General features: G+C 41.3%; 1 long non-coding RNA gene across 1 annotated transcript; it reads right to left on the bottom strand.

Moving 5' to 3' along the window:
• Positions 1 to 241: 241 nt before the first annotated feature.
• Positions 242 to 13,724, bottom strand: LOC310686533. Its single transcript, XR_014515982.1, has 3 exons — positions 13,419 to 13,724; positions 12,348 to 12,419; positions 242 to 364 (listed from the first exon to the last, which is right to left on the bottom strand). It is a non-coding gene; the product is annotated as an uncharacterized lncRNA (long non-coding RNA).
• Positions 13,725 to 15,757: the final 2,033 nt, after the last annotated feature.

A 15,757-nucleotide genomic window follows, 5' to 3' on the forward strand; every position in this document is an offset into this window, starting at 1 on the left:
TCAAACCCAGGATAGATTAGAAATTATCCCAGGAGAGTCTTATTTAGAAATCTTGTTTTCTTTTGGATAGTAAAGGAATGTGCTTTGAACTTCTTCCATGTTGTAGTCTTTGGAAGCTCAGTGTTATTCTATGTTGTTCATCTTGTTAAGAGTTCATGTCAAAGAGTTCTTCTAAACAGGAAGGCTGTTTTATTTCTGTCTCCTGAACAATGATAACTGAACCGAATTCTCTTAAAAAAAAACCAACCTCTTGAATATCTTTCTTAATCATTGACATCAGGGAAGGTGTACCAGGTTGACAGCAATTTGTTTGTGTTCAACTTTGGAAACTTCTTAAGGGTGCTGGAAAATTACCACTGCAGACCTACAAGAAGGAATTGAGAAAGAAACAGGTAGTGATGGTGATGGGGAGACATAATCCACCCACATTTTGTCACTTGGATTATTAAGGTACAGTAAAGACTTTGCTCATTGCTGCATTCGTTCAAATGAAAGGAACTGTGGCCATTAAACAATTACCTTTGAAGAAAATGATGATAAATCAAAAAAGTATTGCCAGTGACATGGTAATTTTGGATTCAGTTAAAAGTTGTCCAGTGGCTCAAGCAGGACCATACAAAGATATTTTAAAGCACACACAATAGGGTTATGAAAAGGATAAACATCTATCGTTGAGGAAGATTAATGTGCAGGGACAGGCAACATAAACAACAATCCCCATCGCTCCTAAAATAGATTGAACTCATGAGAAGGTAAATTTACACATTCAGTTTTTTCATGCATTGGCCATGATGTCCAGGAAATCTCCCAGGGAAAGGTGTTACACCTCACTAATTGGCATGAAGCTTACAAAGCGGAACTAAAGTGCTTTGTTAAGGTATAAGCAGAAGAAAGAAGTGGGGGGGGGGGATGCATGTGAAAAAAGATTTCTGCCATAGGGGAAAAAGAAGAAGCTGACCTGTTTCTCTAAGGGATGGGGCATTTGATTAATTCTGGATACACACACACACACACACACACACACACACACATTCACAAACTTCAAGAAGATTGAAAGATTTTTGCCAAATAATTTTTATTAAAATTCCATTTAACAAACCAATCATATCATATTAATTATTCCAAATTATATCAATACATATCACAAAGTCCAAATTTTAACCGAATTTTGAATTTTTGTGGGGGGTACCCATGCTTCGAGTTCGGTAGGGGTCCAATCATCTTATATTTCTGCTGCTTTGAAATTCACAAATCCCATCTTCTCATCTCTTTGTTGTTATCGTTTTTTTCCTTAATAACCTCTGAGTTGTTTCCACAAGTGAGTTGAAAGGAACAACGTTGTTTATATTTCTGTGTGAACTTTGTAATGCTCTCCCGTAATTCATCTCACGTAGATCCAAAAATCCAAAAGTCCCGTTCAAGCTGCCGTCGCCATTTTAGTCAGTTCCGATGAAATACAGTCTAGGCGTCCGCTCCTTAATTTTCCCAGACCAGTTGCACCATAAATCAGTCTTTCCAGAAGGGTTATTGACCTTTCAAATTTACGATCCAAACCTGATAACAGAACAGTGGCTCACCCCCCCCCCCCCATGAATGTAGATCTTGCAACAAAGTCTGACTTGTAATGGCGGATCGCATTTGTAACTACGCCACAAGAAAGCCTCTTTTCTTTCCAGATCTTTCACAAAGTAAAACCTTTTGTTAGTATTTTTTGTTTCCACACAGTTTATTTTTCAGTCTCATTTGCTATCAGTCATTGTGACGGTTCTTCTGGGGGGGGGGTTTATTAGGTAAATCATAGTGAAAAAGAAAGAAAGTCCCCCCCCCCTTTCCGTTCCATTCAACATACCAACATGGCTGTGATTCCTTGATGTAGTCTTCTGTTCATTCCGTCCCATCACTCTTGCTTATCTTCTCAGTGGTAGATTTATTTAGCAGATAATACACCCCTGACTTCGCTCGAAACATGTGCATTTACTTACTCCAATTTTTTTTATATATTAAGCCGTGCAACTAGTTTCGCTCCTGAAAGCGGCGTCCGGGAGCTCTGGAGCTCGCGTGAGGGCTTTCCGCCCAGTGCCCCTACCCCTCCTTCCTTCGAACTCGGGGGTGATTTATGGGCAACCGCGGGCGAGGCAGCATCTTCCCACCCCCTGGGAAGAAGAAGGGAGGCTGATATACTCCCCATAATCAGCCTCTAATTACCTTGTGCGAGCCGGAAAGATGGTATTGTTAGCCATCTTCCAAGGCGCCCCTAGCGGCCCCCCATTGAAAGGTTTCTTCATGTAATTTGCAACAACTCTCCCTCTATAAATTTTGTTATATCAAAGATTTAAGTGCATACAACCCCTGCCACCCTTTGCAGTAGTGCAATCCTGTGTAACTCGGATCACAGACTTTGGGTGACTCAAACACTGTTCCCCCCAAAAGCTGTCCAAAGTAAACAGAAAGAGTATCTAGGAAGCCCAGAGACTTAGGAACAAATTGAAGTTGCTAAAGTTCACACTCTAGACCCTGCCATCTTGGGAGCTTCTGGCTGGGCAATTAAGCCTGTGTGGTCTTCTTTCAGGAAGCCACTATTGAACATAACAGCAGCAAAGGAGCTGAGAAAGTGCAAATGTCACAAAATTGTTTTGGAAACTACCGAATATATTTTTAAATTTTCATTGCAAGGAGTTGGACTAGAAGACCCTCATGGTCCCTTCCAACTTTACAATTCTATGATTCGAAGATACGAACAGATTCAAATTTGTTTATTTGCATTTAATCATCAGACCATTATAAAACAAAGCTTTAACAGAATGAAAGTAACACAAAGTAACAAAGAGAAGTTTAACTCAGACCCAAATAAACTACAACATAAACAAGCTTGAAATGCTGGATTTGCCTGGCAAATCACAGCATGCTCCGTTAAAGAGGAAAAATGGCTCCTTTTCAAACAAATATTAAAATGCAACAAAGTACAATGACAATCTGAATCAAATTACATAAACCCTAAATGGGTGAAAGCATAAAACAAACCTAGAATTCTGAATTCCTGTCTCCATGGCAGGAGATATCATTCTTTCTTAAGAATTTTATCCTCTCATTTGTTAGTGACAAAAAGTGTCAAAAAGTGTTTATTTCTCTTGTCCACCTAGTAGATCAATTATAGACTCAAAGTCTGCCCATCTCTTGTATAAAAATAGTTAAAGCAATTATGTATATAATGACAGCTAATTACATATATGAAAACAATTTCAAATCCAAAATAGAAACCAGATGGTGTCTAACAGTTTGCTAGAGAATTCTCCAGCTTTGAAAATCATTAGTACTTGGCTCTTCCTGGATAAAAGAATTTAATAATAATTTCCAGCTGATTTTGATAAGGTCTGGCAGTACACCTCGCTGAATACTTATTGCTGGGTATCACAAGTCGAAAGAATGCTATTACACCGAAGTCCTGCTTGTAGACTTCCCATAGGTTTCTACTTTGCCACTATGCTAGGGTGTATGGGGTGTTAGGGGAGGGGCAATACCTCTGGTGAGGGACATGCCATGCTCCTTCTGGGGTAGTTTGCCCACCTTTGGTCTCTTCCCTGCACTCAGCTCATCTGTGGCTCCTAGAAGCTGTCAACATGTAACAGCAGCCACACCCCAGGAAACGGCCTTGACTGGCCGGCTAAACCAGATGAGGGTAACTGATGGATCTTCTGCAGCCAAACTGGTGCCAAATGCATTGCACTGTTTCCTTTGGAGCACATCAGTGAGGCTGAGAGTCTTGTCATCTGGGCAGCCCAAGACCACTATATATACTGCTAGGGCTTGTGTCCCAGAGAGGTCACTTCAGTGATGCTAATGCAGCGGTTTGGCTTCACCCCCAGAGGCACACTCCAATGTTTCTCAAGACTGATAGATGCGACTAAAAAGGAGAGAACAAGATGCTGGACTAGATGGGCCTCTGGCTTAGGGTTACCAGACATCCCCGTTTCCCGGAGACAGTCCCTGGATTTGCGAATAAGTCCCCAGACAAATTTCATCCCTGGAATGTCCCCAGATTTCATCTAATGTCCCCAGGAAACACAGCAGCGGCAGTCTCAGCAGCCTGGAGCAGTTGGCTCTGGCTGGCTTCAGGAGCTGCTCGGAAGTCCCATTATGATGGTGGTGCAGGGGCTCTAAGATGCAACTTCCGGGCTGCCTCCACCTTCCTTGACCCCAGCAACTAAGCTGTGAAGGGAGGCTTCATGCTGCCTAGCGGAGCAGCCTCCCAACTCCTACTTGCGTGCAAGCAGGAGTGGGGTGGGGATCTCTCAGCTGTGAAGAGAGGCTTCAAGCTGCCTATCAGAGCTTGCGTGCAAGCAGGAAGGAGCAGGGATCTCTCAGTTAGGCAATGGGAAGCCTTGCTTCCCAGCTGAGGGATCCCTGCTCCCTCCTGCTTGCACGCAAGTAGGAATGGGATTGGGGCTGCTCTGATGGGAAGGGAGGCATTATGCTGCCCGAGCCTCACCACTGCCGCTGCTCTCGGCCCTCCTTCTCCGCCTTCCATGCTTGACCCACTGCGCACCGCTTCCCCACCACCACCACCACCGAAGAACTAACAACTCAGGGGCTGCCCAGGCTCACGGAGAAAGCAGATAGAAGCCTCGGAGGAAGGGGAAATGTGGCGGTTGAGGTCAAAGCAGCGGCTGCCCCTCAGCCACCGCCATCGCTGCAGCATCAATGTCCCAAACGTGTGTTATTTATTTATTTATTTATTTATTTAAAGTGTCCCCGGATTCATTGAAAAAAATCTGGTAACCTTACTCTGGCTTGATCCAGCCAGGTTTATCTTACATTCTTTAGCCCATCCGAGTGAGCTTGACTACCATAGGGCAAGCTAGTCACGGGGAGGCATCCAGTGTTGTTGCTTCTTGAGTGGAAGGAGAGCTGTAGTCATGGAATGCAAATCTGTCTGTCTAGAGACCTTCCTTTGAAGAGAATTTATAAATGGCCATTTCTGTAGTAAGAAGCTTACATGGCAAACTGTTGCCTCCTGTTTAAAGAAAGTTGTACCAGCATTAAAGCAGAGAATTGCAACAACCGTCATTGTAGGGATGGCACACTAATTCTGAAAAAAAGAGCATTAATTAAAATAAACAAGCTAAAAACATGTTCAGACTGGAATGCTGTGTGATTAGAAAAAGAAATTGAGAATCAGCACTACACAACTGGGCTTCCTACTGCTATAATCCATATGGTCCTTTATCAGGAACATCAAGTGTGCAGCACAGTATCGAAGCAACACAGCAGGAAGATTCTAACTGTCGAGTTCCCCACAATTTTACTTTGGTATGTTTCATCCATACACATTAATTAGAGCTGGACGAAGGCCATGGAAAATATTCTCAAACATTTGTGCAGATAAAAAGCACAGATGCTTTGATGATATTTCCAACTACAAAAGCTACTGCAAATATTCACACCAACAGATGTTTATTCTGGGACAGGACAATATACTGATATGGCCTGACGATTATCTATATTTGGTAAAGAGCTGTTAAAGTATTTTATTTGACCCTAGTGTACAGCAATTCGTACAAAACACCATCACTTGAAGCAATTGTCCAAATGCAATAGTACAGAAAGAGGCATGTGGTTTGTATGTATAGCACTAAGAAGAAGAGCAGCTAACTTTAATTGGAATTCCTTATGGATATGTTTGATTTTAGAAGATAAGCTAGAAACCACATTTTCTTCTCTAACTATCACTTGCTCAATCATCATTATAATACAGTTAGTTACATACAGTAAGGTATTTTTTAACATATTCTGCTCCTCTGTGGCTGCTGTGCTTTGCTAAGCCACGGTTTAGCAATCTCCAGACAATCCATGAGCTAACCAAGGTTTACAGCATGGGTAGGCAAACTAAGGCCCGGGGGCCAGATCCGGCCCAATCGCCTTCTAAATCCGGCCCGCAGACAGTCCAGGAATCAGTGTGTTTTTACATGAGTAGAATGTGTCCTTTTATTTAAAATGCATCTCTGGGTTATTTGTGGGGCATAGGAATTCGTTCACCCCCCCCCCAAAAAATATAGTCCAGCCCCCCACAAGGTCTGAGGGACAGTGGACCGGCTCCCTGCTGAAAAAGTTTGCTGACCCCTGGTTTACAGCTTTGTTTTGTCTGAGAGAGTTAAACCAGGCATAGGCAAACTTGGCCCTCCAGATGTTTTGGGACTACAACTCCCATCATCCCTGACCACTGGTCCTGTTAGCTAGGGATGATGGGAGTTGTAGTCCCAAAACGTCTGGAGGGCCGAGTTTGCCTATACCTGTGTTAAACCATGAGGCCAGATTCGGACAACCACATAGCACAGCAGCAGTCTCCTCTCTGGGAGCCCACTTATTTGCTTGTTCATGATAAACCAAGGTTTGGCGGAGCAGTACCATTGGTTGTTACAGCTCATAATAGATAACCCATACTTTTAATATAAATATGTATTTTAATTATGGACTTCAGAGACAACCATTTAACACTACTCCTATTTCCAATTTAAACAAAGCTGATTTTACGGGAATGTTTCTAATACTAATACCCCTGTAAGAAATGAACTGAAAATTAATCCTAGTCTCTTTACAAAGCACTTGCATAGACACTTGAATATGCCTGGAACAGAAATATAATATGCTTGGCTGCAGGCCAGAGCACAATTATGCATGCTTAAACCTCATGCTCATATAACTATATAATGAATTGCAGCCTTCGTCAATTATAAATAAAGCCATTTCCCTTTCTAATTATGTTAGGCAGGGATAGACTTCTAACTTTGTCAATTACAGGGGCAGGAATGGTTTCCCTTTTAACTAGATTAGCTAGGAGCAGTCTTCTAAGATTGAGGCCCGTGCATGATGCAAACATTGGAGCCTCCAACATATAAGAATTTGGTTTCGTAAAAAGGCTGTGCCATTATTTCAGTCTCACTTTCAACAAATACACTGTGTCCTGTAACATGTTAGAAGTTGGGCAGAGGGCCTGGAGACCTTGGGCAAGGGATGCAAGGGAAACATTGCCTGATCTATAATGTCAAAAGCCTGTAGTCTCTGTTACCCAGGAGAACTCACTGTGTAGATTTGAACCACCACAGAGCGCATGGGTTCAGGCAACCCTCCCACCTGTAAACATGGTGAAAGAAATGTAGGAGGAGAGCTGGAGGGTGCATGAACTGGCCCTACCACCTGACAGTATGTGCCATAGCATGTATCCTCCTCTAGCCACACATTTGACTGGCATGGCAAAGGGATGTGTGCAGCATAAGAGAGATGCAAATGCATGTTGTACCCAATAGCCCTTCAGTCCACAGTCCTGCTGACAGCCCAACTTGTGAGCCCTTCCTGGTGAAAAGGATTTCCCTTTCATTGACATCAATAAAAGGAGAGGAATAAAAAATAGCCATCCCCATGTCAACTATATGTGTGCATATATGTAAATATATATCTATATATCTGAATGCATTTTTTGAGGATTTGTAACTGCACAAATACGTATGCCATAAGGTCTGCGCTTCTTTTAAACAGGTTCGGGTTCTATGTAAAACTGTGCACTTTCTTTAGCGTTGTAATATAATTACAAGTGTTTAACATAACGGTATATCACCTTACGACCGAGGTTCCAGTAACATCAAGTGAAACCATTTTGTAGTTAATTTCCTGTATTCAGACACCCAAAGAACTAAACTTGATTTATTTTGCTATGTTCTGATGTGGAATACTCTATGAAGAAAAACACCTTGTGAGCTTCAATTATAACCACTTTTGGTCATTTATGAGAGGTGAGTTTATATAATTTGGAAGGAGACCTACCGACAGCTATATACACAAAAACATGCCAGTGGATTAATTGAGAGATAGACTGGGTGGTCCATGTCTCTGTTTACAAGAAGAAAACAATCATCAGGAGATGAAGTATCTTCTAATATAAACCTCCCTGCAAATGCCACGGATCCATGCATTTTCTCTTTCTTCTATCCTGCAAAATTATTAGAATTGAATACAGGCTTGCTTTCCCCAGTAATCGCCATAAGTCCTCAACAAATAAAGGAAGGCAGTCCTTTGATGTGGAAGAAAACAAAACAAAATGAAAAACTTAAACAATCTTAATCCCCAGCCTCTGGATTTTGCAAATATGCTCTTTCACAACCAAATTGCCATCAAGCCAGAAGAAATCCATATAATTCAGATTTCAACCATTTCCCGAGCCTTGTGCATCATGTGTTTCACACGTGACATGGAAGGCTTGGTGTTCCTGAATTCACTCCATTATGGTAGGCAAGGCATACTGTTGAATGCTCTTCATTAACTTTACAAAGCACTTACGTTTGCCTCATAATGCATAATTCCGCTCATAGCAGCTGAGTTGTTAAATTGCAAAGGACATTAGAAATTACTCACCAGAGGCAAGCACCACACCGAGCATAACGTGGCAGTATCTCTAGGGTACAATTATTTTTTCCTGACCCGAGGCTGCTAACAATATGTAGAAGAAAGCTCAAAGCAAAGGAACCCATAACAACAGTCATTGTCCTAGAATTGGGACTAATTCAGTTTTGGTGGTCTTCAACCTAGGCTGTTTGGGGAATTTACTATGCTTTGGTGGTTGTAGTGCCACTGCAACCTATCTTAGGTCAGGTAGCAGCTTAGTAATGGGTAATGGGTGAGACTAGACGATTATGGAAAAATAACTTTGAAGGAGATCATTTTCATATACTGGAGTAAAAGACAACATTTTAACATTTCATCAAGTTCTTGGAAAGCTGAGGCAGCCAACCTGTGGTGTTAGCCGAATTCCATGAAGTCCTCTTGGCACAATTTCATGGTGAAAAGGAGGAAAAGGAGATGGCAGAAAGGGAGAGAGGAAATGAATAAAGAGATAGAAAAGGGCCCATTGCTCTTAACTCCCTCCCAAGTTTCATTGGCAGCCCTGCTCATTTTGACTCCAGCCCTGCTCACTGTAGGTAACTTGCCCCCGTCAAATTACTCCTGAGGGATAGTGTTCCTCAACAAGAACAAAAAGATTGTCCGCCTCTGCACATATTAACCATAGTTTCAAACTTTTTGCTAGCATGGGTCAGAGGTGTTCTAAGCCCTTGTAATTAATTCTCCCCTAAAGTGCCAAGTACCAGCATGTCCTCACAACTCATTTCCTTTGTTAATTGGCACCAAACTGCTAATGATGATTTATTTCACACAGTACCAAAGTCACACTTTTTAAGAGCACATCATATTTCCTTAACCTTCTATTTCAGAATAATAAAAATGAACACCGTGGATTTCCTTCTACTTCCTCAGCTTTAAAAGCATTCAGTGTATCTCATCCTAAGCACTTGTTTACTGGTTCAGAAAATCTTGTGAGTAGCCCATTAGTGCAATAGTTCTAGTCAAAGCAGAATGCAAGTCCAACTCACATTGAAATTGGTAATTGGTTTAATGATGGCTAAAATAGAATGAAATATAGACAGGCAGACAAAAATATTGCTCCAGAAAGCATAAACTCACCATTCTTGTTATCTTAGGCCTTAAATAGAGGACAAAGTACTACCAATGGTGGTAATGAATAGTAGCAATAATATTCTAAAAATCTCCTCCAGTAAGTCCTTAAAAGAGATCCTACCACCTTCAGATGGCAGGCTACCAAAGAGAGGGGGTTTTTTATGTGGGGGGCACCCATTTGTGAACTTCCTTCCCATGGCAAATTTGCTTGGTGCTGTCATTTTGGGTGCCAAGCGAAACCTGATCTGTTCACCTGTTTGTTTTAACAAATTTACTAATTTGGATTTACATGATTTGAACAGATCTAATATAAAGAGTAGAATTTCTGATTAATGTACTGCATGCAAAGAGCAAACTTCTCTTTTCTCCCCCAAAGAAATGCAGCCACCCTCGATATTCTCTGCTGAATGACAGGTCCAAATCCTTGCTTATTAAAGCAGCATCAAATTTATGGGGTTGAGCTTATATAACTCTGCAACTGCAGGGTAACCACTTCAGCCATCTGTAGCTTCAAAGTAGTTTCTGGCAAGAGAGGGGGCGAACCTCAAAGGTATCCAAAGAATTGTTCTGTATATTAATCAAAAGAAACTAGAAAGTATGACCATTTTTGGAGAAACAGAAGGAAAGATATGGATAAGAACCTAAGTCTACAATCCTAGGTATACTGATCTGGGAGGAGACTCACAGTACAACATACTTCTGTGTAAATATGAACAAAGCTCCACCCCAATGATAAATTTCAGCCTGCAGTCCTAAGCACCCTTTTGAGTATGGCCCATTTGACTCAGTGGGACTTATTTAGGAGCAAGCATATCTGATTTGCTAGTCACTCTGTTCTGTATTTTGTCCATCAAAAATATATTCTTTGAGATGGGGTAACCAAAACTGTGTACATTATTATCCTATACACCAAATCGTAGAATCACAGAATTGTGGAGTTGGAAGGCGATCCCAAGGGTTATCCCAACCCCCTGCAATGCAGGAATCACAGCTAAAGAATTCCTGACAGATGGCCATCCAACCGCTGCTTTAAAACGTCCAGTGAAGTAGATCCTACCACCTTCCTACGTAGGTAGTCTGTTCCACTGTTGAAAAGCACTTACCGTCAGAAAGTTATTCCTAGTATTTAGTCAGAATCTGCTTTCTTGCAATTTGAATCAATTGGCTTGTGTCCAACCCTCTGGAGCAGCAGAAAACAAGCTCACCCCATCATTCATGTGACAGCCCTTCAACCATTTGAAGATGGCTATTATTATTCTCTTCTCCAGACTAAACATACCCAGCTCCCTCAATCATTTATCACAAGGCTTGGTTTCCACCCCATTTATCATCTTGGTCACCCTCCGAACACATCCCAACTTCTCAACATCCTTCTCAGCAGTGACGCCCTCCCTGTAGAATCCCCTCCAATCAGATGTCAGGGAGATAAAGAATTACACAACTATTAGAAAACATCTGAAGGCAGCCCAGTTCAGGGAAGTTTTTAATGCCTGACATTTTATTATTTTTTATATTTTGCTGGAAGCAGCCCAGAGTGGCTGGGGAAACCCAGTCAGATGGATGGGGTATAAATATTATTATCATTATCATTATCATTATCATTATCATTATCAAGATGAGAACCAAATAAATCCAAATTTTGCAGTGCAGTAATGAATGTATTAGTGAAATTATCATACAAAGTGTATTTGTATCCTAGGATAGTTTGCTAGCAACAATGTGTATATTAGTCAAAACAGCAAGCAAAAATGTGTTTAAGAGAAATTCACGCTAAAATGCTGAATAATTTGTATGAGGATTAAAAAATAATTATTCACAAGTTGCTGCAGAAATATGGAGAACTGAATTTGAGGCTGGCAAAATGAAAAACAGAGCTGAAATGAATGTGGCCTTCCATCCTTAGTGATGACTGGGGAGCTCTTAGTATGGGTTTCTTTTTCTCAGGAATTCAGGTGAGTGGAGAGGTGGTGGCAGACACAAGCTGGGATATAGCCAGCTGACTGTGCCCTTAAGGCAGCTTGGACATATTCACATCCTCTACATTAGATGTAAGAAAAGCCTGCCTCAGTTGGCAGGTCTTCATGCACATGGGTGGAAGGTGAGAGAAACGTGAGCAGGGAGGTGAGATGGCAGACTGTGAAAAGTTTTCTGGGTTAGTGAAGTTCTGAGCAACAGTTCAAAAGTTCTTAAAGTTCTTCTGCCCCCTTAAAGCTTCTGGAAACAATTGCTGGCAAAACGATACGGTGTGCATGCATTGTAAATTATGAAGCGAAAATTTGTCAGGACTTTAATGTTTGTAGAGGGAGCCACCTAATGGATACATCCTATGCAACCCCATGCGCATCTACACATATATGTATTACAAAGCTCCCCTTCAACCCTACAAGCCCAGTAACCCCCACACTAGCAACCCCACTCTGTAAGCAACAAACAGGCACCAATCAACTCTACAAATTACTTACACCTTATGTACTCAGGCAACAGAGCTATGTGATGCAGGTAACACAGGTGAATGTACATGGTCAGATCCTTAGTCTATCTAGCCAAATACTGCACTGCTTATGTTCTCTGGCATCAGCTATCGAAGGTTTTAGGAAGAAATCTTTCTCGGTTCTGCCATCAGAGAACCTCCTAAACTGGAGATGGTGGTGGGTATTATGATGATCTGTTTTTCACTAGCAGGTTCCAGCCAGAGTGGGTTACAATGAGTTAAAAACAGGGATAGAATAGAAGAACTTGCACATGCAGTGCGTCTGTTCCAGCTTTGCCTTCAAATATTTTATATCTGCTGTCCAGTTGGTGCACATATTTGCCTGGTCCCCCTCCCCCCCAAGAGAACTCCTTACCTGCTCATGGAGAAGGCAACCATGTACTTGTTTTAATGCGGGTCTTCCATGATTAGTTTTTGATCAGCTGTCCTAGATTTTAAAATATGCAAAGCAAAAAGAATTGTATTGCTTCAAGTTTACTTAGGATGAGTTTAAAAATGCCCTGACTCAAGATTCTCTGATGCTATTGCTTTTAATTTTTAAATATTTAGTATTTGTCATTTCTGTCTCTTTTTGGCATTTACACCAAATCCTGATGGCTTTCAAACCAATGGGAGATTTTGTAATTGTTTTACAGTGATTACGCCTTGCCAATGCATTAATATATTCAAAACCATATTTTAGTGTGAATTATATATGTTCACAAACATTAGCCAGATACCATTGCCTGTTTAGCTCTCCTGTGAGAATCAATATCTAAAATCTTGTCCCACAAAACAAAGGATATGAGATTACTTGCACAGCATGGAAGAATAACTTAAGATGAAGGAAACACTACAGACTGAAACAATTAATTTTCATAACATAGCACATGTATTGTTGCCAAAAAATATTGCTCAATGAATATCACAGATTTGTTGGAAGGAGCAGAAATATATACACAGCTGTGCAAATGACCCTGATACCTGCATTGACTATAACGTCAATATTTGTAATATAATATTTATATTATGATTACATGTCTCTAAGGATAAAGTTGCTTTATGGCAGAGCTCTTACACCAGATATGTTTATACAAATTTACATCAATTAATCAAAGAGACCGGGAATATGTAATCAAATCAAATCCTACTTAAAGCAAAATTGTTAAGGAGAGAAATTCTCTCAGCTCCCAACAAAACCCCACAGTAGTTTGCTAACTGCTATCACTGCTCACCCTGCTTCAAAATTATCCAAGATGGGAGTTTTGAAGATGAATACTGCAGACGTAACTAAAGCCATACTCCCAACACAAGAGTTAAGTATATTTAAGTCAATTGATTTTAATGGACTTAAGCCATAGCTGTCAACTTACAGATTTGAAAATAAGGGACCAGCAGCTTTGAAAATAAGGGACCAGCAGCCAAAATAAGGGACCTGCAGCCTCACCTGTTCCAGGCACTCCAGTCTTCCTGTCCTCCTGCAGTCTGGTCAAACTCATGCTGGTAGCTTCGAGAACACTGTCCAACCAACTTTGTAACCAGAGGTTCAACTGAATAGAATCTGAATCACATGCACCACAAGGCCTATGCAGCCTCAACTTAAGATGGCTCCCCGGCCTGGCTTTGCACTGCAAAGTTTGCAGCAGCACGTGCAACAAAATGGCGTCCAGCATTCAAAAACCTCCTCAGCTTGCATTAACTAGCCACACACAAGGCATGCAAGCTCCACCCCCCAGTCGTTCTTAGACTTCTTATTGAGTGGGCAACACAGCCAAGCAACACAGTTGGAGCCTCCCTCCTCCCTGGCAGGCAGGGAGGGAGGGAGAGGAGCTGCTTCCTTTGAAATTTAAGGGACTTCATTTAAGGGACATTTAAGGGACATCCATCAATAAGGGATAGCAGTGGGACATGGCGCTGGAATAAGGGACTGTCCCTTCAAATAAGGGACACTTGACAGCTATGACTTAAGCATACTTAATTCTACCATTTGATTACAGTGTATTTTATGAGACTTACTGCACAAGCATTTAATCTCATCGCATGAGGCTACTATGATCACATTTATGGAGATCCAAATTTTCCTTAGTTACATATACTGTGAGAGGAGACATTGCAGAGAGCAACTGGATTTAATTTGCACCTGCAAAGTGAGATATTGAACTTCATTAACATTTTGAGTAGAAACAATGCTTGGAAAACACATCTCTAAGTGTTAAGAAAATAAAGGTGGAACACCCGCAAGTCAACCTTTCTTAAAGCTAATTTAAAAGGTGTGGCCATGATTAAAATACATTCCTAGGAAGAAGCTTATAGCACAAGCAACCGAGATCTAACCATTATCAGTGCTTAATGCTCCCAGCAGTTACCATAATGAGATGGGGATTTATTTTTTATTTTTTGGTCATTTGTTAAGTCACTGAGATGACTTGCAGATGGTTTCGATAGAAAATCCACTGGTTATGACAAAGTTTGCCCAATTATATGTTCATGTTTATAATTACTTGTTTTTTTAGAAAAGTTTGACACAGTTCAAGCTCTCCATAATATTGTAATGTACAGCATGTACAGGATTCTGATTGCTGTTGCATTGCATCAAGGATCTTGTGGTTTTAAAGTTCAGTTGCCTATTTGGAATGATGCTGCACTGCATCACAGCTTTTCTGCCCATAAAGCTGCATCAGCAATGAATCATTATCACATTTGTTTATTTGGCTGTGATATAAGAAGAGTTATTATGCGATTACATAATGTGGTCTAACATAATAGGATAAAAATATATTTTAGCTAGTATGAATATGTGAGAGCACCAATCTGGTCCACTGCATGGAGTTGGCATGTTGTCCTAGCCTTCACCATGGCCGGCCATCCAGCAGTCCATCAATCTACAGAAAACACATACTAGATCTTAAATATGTACACTATATTTGGATTAGTAGCCCTGTGAGAATGATGCATAGCTCCACCTGCCCCAGTTGGCAATGGGATTTAGGAGATGCCACAGAGAAAACCGTCTCCTTGGCCACAATTTTCGACACTTAAGAGGGTCTACCAAGATCCTCCTTCTATTAATCTTGATACCTGAAAAACTGTGTATGTAAAGTGCTGCTGACCTTCTGATCGGCAAGTCCTAGGCTCTGTGGTTTAACCCACAGCGCCACCCGCGTCCCTCTCAAGATCCCATTACACACACACACACACACAAACACACACACATATAAAACGACCGTCCATCGACAAAAATAAATTGGGCCTCAAGTGTTAGAATAATCACCACTCCTGTTTTCTCCAATGAAATGAGATTTTCCACTTCCAAGTTCAATAACTTAATTTCCTAGAATGCTGCCCTGCACACCAGCAGCCACACCACAATTTTCAAATCACAATTTGGACGCCACAGGATTGAACTCTTCTCTCACCTCCCTCCCTGGGATGTTGCCTGGTAGATGTCACTGAGGAGGACAGCTCCCCATTTTAATAATCCAACTGGGAGAGTTGCGAATGGACAGCCATGGAAAACGCTCTCATTTTACAAGCCCCCTTCTCCGCTGCCACAAAGACAGTAGCAAAACTCAGGAATTTTCTTCATTCTTATAATTCAGCTCTTCTTTCGTGTAAACAGTAGTGGGGATCTTTTTTTTGGGGGGGGGGTATTTTTTAACATGCATAAATGGAGCATATCCATACTAGGCTACATTACAAGGCTGTTGTAAAACATGTGTCATTCACCGCCCCTCGCCCCACTCTCGCAAGGCATCAGCATGAACATTTTAAAAGGGGTTTAAAACT

This window comes from Podarcis liolepis (assembly GCF_965112155.1).
Source record: "Podarcis liolepis genome assembly, chromosome: 9".
NCBI lineage: Eukaryota > Metazoa > Chordata > Lepidosauria > Squamata > Lacertidae > Podarcis > Podarcis liolepis.